Source organism: Siphateles boraxobius, unplaced genomic scaffold (genome assembly GCF_051911475.1).
Source record: "Siphateles boraxobius isolate OS27281-9 unplaced genomic scaffold, OSU_SipBor_1 32, whole genome shotgun sequence".
NCBI classification, from domain to species: Eukaryota; Metazoa; Chordata; class Actinopteri; order Cypriniformes; family Leuciscidae; genus Siphateles; species Siphateles boraxobius.
The window spans coordinates 5,060,001-5,067,500 of record NW_027508942.1 but is presented as its reverse complement, the minus strand read 5'-3'; the positions used below and the strand labels follow the sequence as shown (position 1 = coordinate 5,067,500).

Here is a 7,500-nt window from a genome sequence, read left to right as displayed (position 1 = left end):
CAAATTTTCAAATCGAATACCAACCCACCGAACGAATATTCGAATATTCGAATATTCTGGTCCAGCCCTAAAACGTACAAGAGTCTTTTTGCTGTTCGCTTCGCCATGTTTTGATTTCGCGCTACTAGGGAGAGAAGTAGAAGGAAGGTTGTACGCAGGCGCGCGGACTTGGTGTTGTTGTGTGGCAGTGTTTCACATCGCCACCTAGCCGCCTGGAGTGCATACTACATCGAATTTCACACACTTTTGCCCCCCATAATTTCCCCCCCATAACGCTCAACTAAACGCAGAATAAAAAGTGATAACGCAACGCCACTTTTGCGTTTTTTCTTCAGATTGTTTCCGTGTAAACATAGCCTTATATTTCCTAGATAGCCTAGATATTTCCCTGAGGTGTGGATTTGTTTGTGTAAATGAGAGGCCACACCTCAGGGAAATATCTGCGCCTTCCCTCCGTGTAAACGGGGCATCAGGCTACATCTAGATTAATACGGATACATTTGAAAATGGCGTTTACATTTAAAAACGCTCTCCGTCTACACTGGCGTTTTCAAGAGATTCTTTCAAAAAGTTTCTCATCCACACTGAAACGTCTGGAAATGCTAAATTCACCTTTACTGCGCATACGTAAATCCTCACAAAAGCTCACTGAGATGACTCAGTGACAGCGTAAATCACAATTCTTCTGGCAGGATCATTTTATTTAGCAAAATATCTCATCATGTATTGAAGCATCAGGTCGCACTCACTCATTATATGTTTGGTCTAAAACGCGCCTGCTCTCATGTATTGCCACAGAAAATGTGAGTGACTGTTCTGTCATCTTTGCAGGACTGTGATATGAAGTGTGTGCAAAGTTACATATTTGAGCATATGTGTGAAAGTGAACGGCACACAGCAGGGACAATACCGGTATAAACATGAATATCTATTGGTGCAATATACGTCACATGCAAGCTCGGATTACCCAATGGGCATTATGGGCACGGGCCCAAGCGAGGAGAAGAATTATTATTATTTTATTTTTTTACATTTCCGATAACGGAGCGTATATATTTGCACTTTCTTTTTAGCAAAAAGACGCACGCCACTAAATATCTACTGTTAATGACTTTGTTGTTTACTTTGAAAATATAAAAATAATATAGTCCTTAAACGATTTTTTTATTGTTTATTTTTGTATGGTATTTAATTTCGTTCGACGCCTTTTGCCGAACTCTCTCTTCTCCCTTTTCCCAACACATGTAAAATGTATAGCCTATTGTCATATTTTGCCAACAAACTGAAATCGAAACAGTGATATGGCTTTGTGTCTTTATAAAACAGCACAAGACTTTAATTATGTAGTCTATATAGGCAGTTTGTTTGTGCTTTGTGTTTTAAAGAAAAATGCGCACTTTGCTGACGCGATCAACATCGTGATCTGGTGTTTTCTCCAAAAAGCTCAAGGGTTTATTTCTTGCAAGTGAAGAAATTAGGACAAAAGTATTGTAATTTCCCTGTAGTAGTGTAATGTAAAATATACTTTTGAAATATTAATTTTCATTCATACAGTACATCTATAGGCTATATGGATTTTACGAATCATGGGAATAATTATATAAATCATGATTACATTATTATAATAATTGTTTGGCATCCTAAAAACACCAGTGATAATGTAATGTAGACTGAGACTTTATATCATAACTAAAAAGAGGTTTGATGTCCAGGTACATGTCGATGCTTTTTCTTTGTTCAGTGTGCAGTTCATGGGTTGAAGCTCTTAATTTTGGGCTTTCAAAGTGCACCAAATTGATGTATTTAACCTTAAAATGTAAAAACAATTCTTGCGGGGGAGAAACCCGAACCCCAGAGGGACAGAGGTCCACCCAACATAGTTTTACAAAAATCCTATAGTAAATAACGATCATATATGAACTTTACTCCAGCATAGTACAATAAAAGTTCCTTTTAAGTCAGTAAAACTGTTAATGCCAAATTAAAATGTCCTTGGACAAACTATTCGTCCGGGTCACATGACGTCACTGTAGCTTTTGCTACAAGACATTGTGTCCAGGGGCCTTTGAATTCTTAATCCGGCCCTGGTCACATGACTAAACCTACCTCAGTGTTTTTAAATACCTCGGTTTTGACAGTCCACACTACATCGCCAAAACAGCGTTTTCAAATGTATCCACTTTGGAGAGTGTTTTCAAAAGCTTCGTTTTCATTAATAAAAACACAGTCTCAGTGTGCACAGAAGGCCAAAACGGAGAGTAAAATATGTGTTTTCAAACTAAAAGGTATTAGTGTGGACAAGGCCTCTAACAGCCGTGGATGAGGAGGAATTATGAATCTGCTCTGCTAGACTCAGCGAGGGAAAGCAGCTTTGTTAAGCTTTGAGAGTGTTTGTGTTGGCAGAGGAGACGGCAGCAGATATCTGCACTATTAATGTGTATTAAAGGGAAGAATAGCGTAATGTGATACGCTGGGAAAAGGATTAGAGAGGGAGAGTGCAGGAGGAATACGACACAACCACAGACTGGTAAAAAAAGAAGGACGGCGCCCCGTCACTCTCTTCCATTGCTGAAAAGTGAAGCTGAAAAAAATCGTGCATACTTTTATTCAGCAAGGATGCATTAAATGGATTAAAAGTGACAGTTAATACATTTATAATGTTACAAAAGATTCTATTTCAAATAAATGAAATCTTTCTGTTCATGAAAGAATCTTGCAAAATAAAATGTATAGCAGTTTCCACTAAAATACAAAATAGGTTTTAAACATTGATCATGCATTTAACATCATTAACAAATCAACAGACCAACTAATTAACATGGCCAAGGTTAACTCTAACCCTCGAGTGTAAAATTAAGTCTGAAAAACGTATAGAATATTGATTACTGACATGATTGATATCAAATGTTCTGCACCGTATTCAAATGCAAAAGAGATTTGACTTCTGCACGGGGGAAATGTTCCCTGAGGAACTTACTTTCTTTGTTTAAAGAGCAAAACAAAATATATGACTTTCAGAGGACTTTGAATATAGCAGAATTTTTTCAAGAGCTCGCATAAAATAGTTTGGGCCTCTTATGAGCTATTCCAAAGAATAATGTTGCTTTGCTTTGTGTGTGTTGACATCAATACGATCCTGGCTGAGATGAGAAGAACTATGTAAACACACAGTTATCGCAACGACACGGTATAAGCTTATTGTGTTGTGTTCAGATGATACAGATGTTTACTTGATACCATTACAATTGGAAAAATGACACCAAAAAATGAGAGATTTGTTTCCACCGTGTGTTTAATGAGGTTCTGTGTGGTTTTGCATCGTCAGGATTTCTGAGGGAGATAATGCCCTTATTTTCCCAGCGTGAAGTCGCCCTGCACGCATTTACTGACAACACTCATTCATCTTCTCACAGGTAGATGTGTGTGTGTGTGTGTGTGCTTGCGTAGCGTGTGTGTGTGTGTGTGTGTGTGTGTGTATGTGTGAGAGTGTGTTTGTGCGCGTGTGTGTGCGTGTGTGTATGTGTGAGAGTGTGTTTGTGCGCATGTGTGTGTGTGTGTGTGTGTGTGTGTGTGCTTGCGTAGCGTGTGTATGTGCGCGTGTGTGTGTATGTGTGAGAGTGTGTTTGTGCGCGTGTGTGTGCGTGTGTGTGTGTGTGTGTGTGTGTGTGTGTGTGTGTGTGTGTGTGTGTGTGTGTGTGTGAAAGTGACGGCCAAGTATGGTAACCCATACTTGGAATTTGACAACACTCATTCATCTTCTCACAGGTAGATGTGTGTGTGTGTGTGTGCTTGCGTAGCGTGTGTGCGTGTGTGTATGTGTGAGAGTGTGTTTGTGTGTGTGAAAGTGAAAGTGACACGTGATGGCCAAGTATGGTAACCCATACTTGGAATTTGACCTCTGCATTTAACCCATCCAAGTAAGTGCACACACATTAGGAGCAGAGTAGTGAGTAGTGAACACGCACACGCTGCAAACGTGGATACACACACCCGGAGCAGCGGGCAGCCTTGAGTGGCGCCTGGGGAGCGATTGGGGGTTAGGTGCCTTGCTCAAGGACACCTCAGTCATATTCCTGCCGGCACTGGAATTGAACCAGCAACCTTTGGGTCACCAGTCCAACTCTGCTACCATTAGGCCATGACTGCCCCTATGTGTGTGTGTGAGAGTGTGTTTGTGCGTGTGTGTGTGTGCGTGTGTATGTGTGTGTGCAAGACAGCACAAATCTGATCTTTCTGTGTCTGTGCTAACCAGGAAAAAACAGGGAGCTTTGGGAAGTGTATCCAGTGATCTGAGAACAGTTGGTGTCCATCAGGGAATTGAGACGTGAACGCAGGTGTGCAAGGTCACACAGATCTGTGTGTGTTGGACCAGTGAAGCGTCAGTGTGTCATTCCTCGCTGTAGGGCCCTTTAAACTGTAACTCGATCTGAGGCGTAGACACCTGGTGTCAGTGTGTTGATCAATTAGGGCTCCGTGTCTCACTTAACTTAATTACAACCATTTATTATGGCCTAGCGAGCTCTAATCAGCCAGCTACTGTATAGCTGTGATACTTCAGCGGGCAGATTAAGAAATATAGAGTCAAGTCAAATGTATTTGTTTTGCGCTTTTCACAATACACATTGTTTCAAAGCAGCTTTACATGTTTATGAAAGCCCGTTTCCAACACAAAAGAAAAAAATCATGCTTTGGTAAATCATTATTATGAGATGAATCAATGAGTTAAAATCGAATAGTCATAATTGTGACAAAAAAAGTTGAAATTATGAAATACTAAATCGGAAGTTATAGCATGTCAAAATTATGACCTAAAAAGTCAAACATATGACACTTAAAGTCAAAATTATGACACAGTAGTCTAAATTATTGTTAGTCTTTTCATAATTTCGACTTATGTCATTATTTATTTCATAATCATACTTTTGACTTTTTCTTAATTATGACTTTTTAAGTAGCCTATGTCAATTTGGATTTGTCATTATTTTCGCTTTTAATCTCATAATTTCATCTCTTTGTGTCACAGTTTTGACTTTGTATGTCATAATTATGACTTAGTATGTCATCATTTCAACTTTTTATGTCAAAATTATGATTTACCAGAGCATAATTGGTTTCTTATGTGGCGGAAATGGGCTTTCATGCATGTTAAAGGTTATAATATCTTAATATCTTCATGCCTTATAATCACATTTATTAGATCTGGGCTATGATAATATACTGTAATTTACATTTTGTGATAATATAAGCAATCAAGCACGGCTATGTACAGGAGTGTATGTGAATGAAGTTGGGAATACTTGTATATCAAAATTTATATAGAGAGCTGGGCGATAATACAGTATAATTACATTTTGTGACAATATCAACGGTGTTATGCTCTATTTATTATTAGTGTTGTTGTATTGCTCTATTTTTTGCCCTTGGTGATGGAAATGTAATGCACAACAGTGAATTTATACACACTTAGAAAAAAAAGGTTAAATTTAATGCTCAATTTTATGTCAAAAAGGAGAAAAATTACATAATACTTTCATGTTTAACAGGTTATTTCATTGTTTCATTCTAGTGATAGTATGTTTACCAGCTGCTTAATTCATACAAATTAATACAAATGAATTGAAACAAATGAATTAATTAAAACTAAATCTATAAAATGATCACCTGACAGAACTCTTTAAGGTTCCATATAGAACCTTTTCTTCTAAGGGCCGACAGTCAAACAGCTTGTGTCTACATAGAAAACAATGGGAAAGTAGCGCAGTGGAGTGGAAAAACTGTGTTGTTCATTAACAGTGGTTTACGTCTCGTTGAATATGCATCAATAGCAGAGTTTCATCCCACGTTTGGCTTCCTGTAGTTCTGGAACAGCTGATGACTCATTTTTTGAACTGTGTGCTTCTGAATTTTGAAAATGGAGTAAACTTCACAGATTGAGAGGGGAGGGAATGTAAAGGGACACCAGCAAGCCTGAGTGTTTTTTCTCTACGAAGCTCCCCCTAGCTCCACCTGGTGTCTGGTAGTAAATGCTTTCAAACACACTGTCGTAAAAACGAACTGTTGTTCCTCCCCCCTCGCCACGAGCAACCCAGCTGTCAACCCAGCTGAGCATGAACCGGCTATTTCAAAACCAGTTATGTCTACCGAGGTAAGTAAAGCAATATTTTCCTTCCAACTGATGGCGATTTTTTATTTTTATTTTTATTGTTGTCAAGCATACTAGTATCAAACCAAAATCTCCGCTAGCCATTTAGACGCGGATACACACCGGTCTCGATGTGAAGAATTTGATATCGATTTATTTGCAAACTAAGTTACACAAATAAAACAGACAGAGGAACGGCCAAACAACTACAGAAATCAAACGTGTTTGCTAATGACAATGCTATCATCAAAGTTATAGTATCTAGCGTCATCTAGACAGCGATCATAGTAAAAACCTTTACAGACAATAGCAAACATCCTGAGGTCATAATTACTGGAAATTTAAATATTAAACACAGTTTATTCCAAAGATACTTACAAGTGCAACAGCAAGAAGGTCAGTATCCGTTTTGCAGACTTCTGTTTCTCTCAGTTCTCGCCATTCTGTAAAAAGCCGGTCCGATATTTACTGGAGTCTGACTTCTAGCTCGGTCAGTCTCCCGTTTCCTCTTTCGTTGGTCCTCCGACAAAGATTTCCTAGCTTTCTGCTTCTTTTTTACAGGCTCAGCCATAACTCAATCTATCGTTGCCCTTTGCTTATAGCTAGCCGGCGCTTGAATGGGGGCGTGTACGTGTGCAGTGCCGTCATGCAATTCGTTACATCGCGAGATCTGATATCATGCGATACTTCCTGACGGCGAGGCCGGCGGCCCAAAGTCACAAGTGAGTTTTTTCCGCTCTCAGGCACCAGGGGGGTGCGAAACCACCACCATTCAACCCGAAATAAGTAATATAACCATTCCACTGACTCCGAAGCTGTTCAGTTAAGGTAAAAAAGTTACTTAGATCACCATTAGACAGACAAGATAACGTTATAGATTTTAGAAATAGATATAAACATGTTTAGCTTGTTGTTATTTGCCTTGTACACATATTTAGCATGTACTGTAGTTTGCGCTGTCCAGTTAGCCCTTGCTGGTTGATAATGTAAAAGGAGGAGGAGAGTGAACGAGCCAATCAGCAGCAGGGGGTGTGTCCACTCATGATGGGAAGGAGTGAGAGTGAGCCAATTAGCAGTAGGGGGTGTGTCCACTCATGATGGGAAGGAGAGAGAGTGAGCCAATCAGCAGTAGGGTGTGTCCACTCATGGTGGAGGAAGAGAGAGAGTGGGCCAATCAGCAGTAGGGGGTGTATTTACTCATGATGGGAAGGAGAGAGAGTGAGCCAATCAGCAGTAGGGGGTGTGTCCACTCATGATGGGAAGGAGAGAGAGTGAGCCAATCAGCAGTAGGAGATGTGTCCACTCATGATGGGAAGGAGAGAGAGTGAACCAATCAGCAGTAGGGGGTGTGTCCACTC

General features: G+C 39.7%; 1 protein-coding gene across 2 annotated transcripts in view; it reads left to right on the top strand.

Annotated features, from left to right (window-relative positions):
• chst8 (carbohydrate (N-acetylgalactosamine 4-0) sulfotransferase 8) overlaps nucleotides 1–7,500 on the top strand; it is a 221,346-nt gene that overhangs the window by 18,220 nt on the left and 195,626 nt on the right. The gene's annotated exons all lie outside the window — the stretch shown is intronic.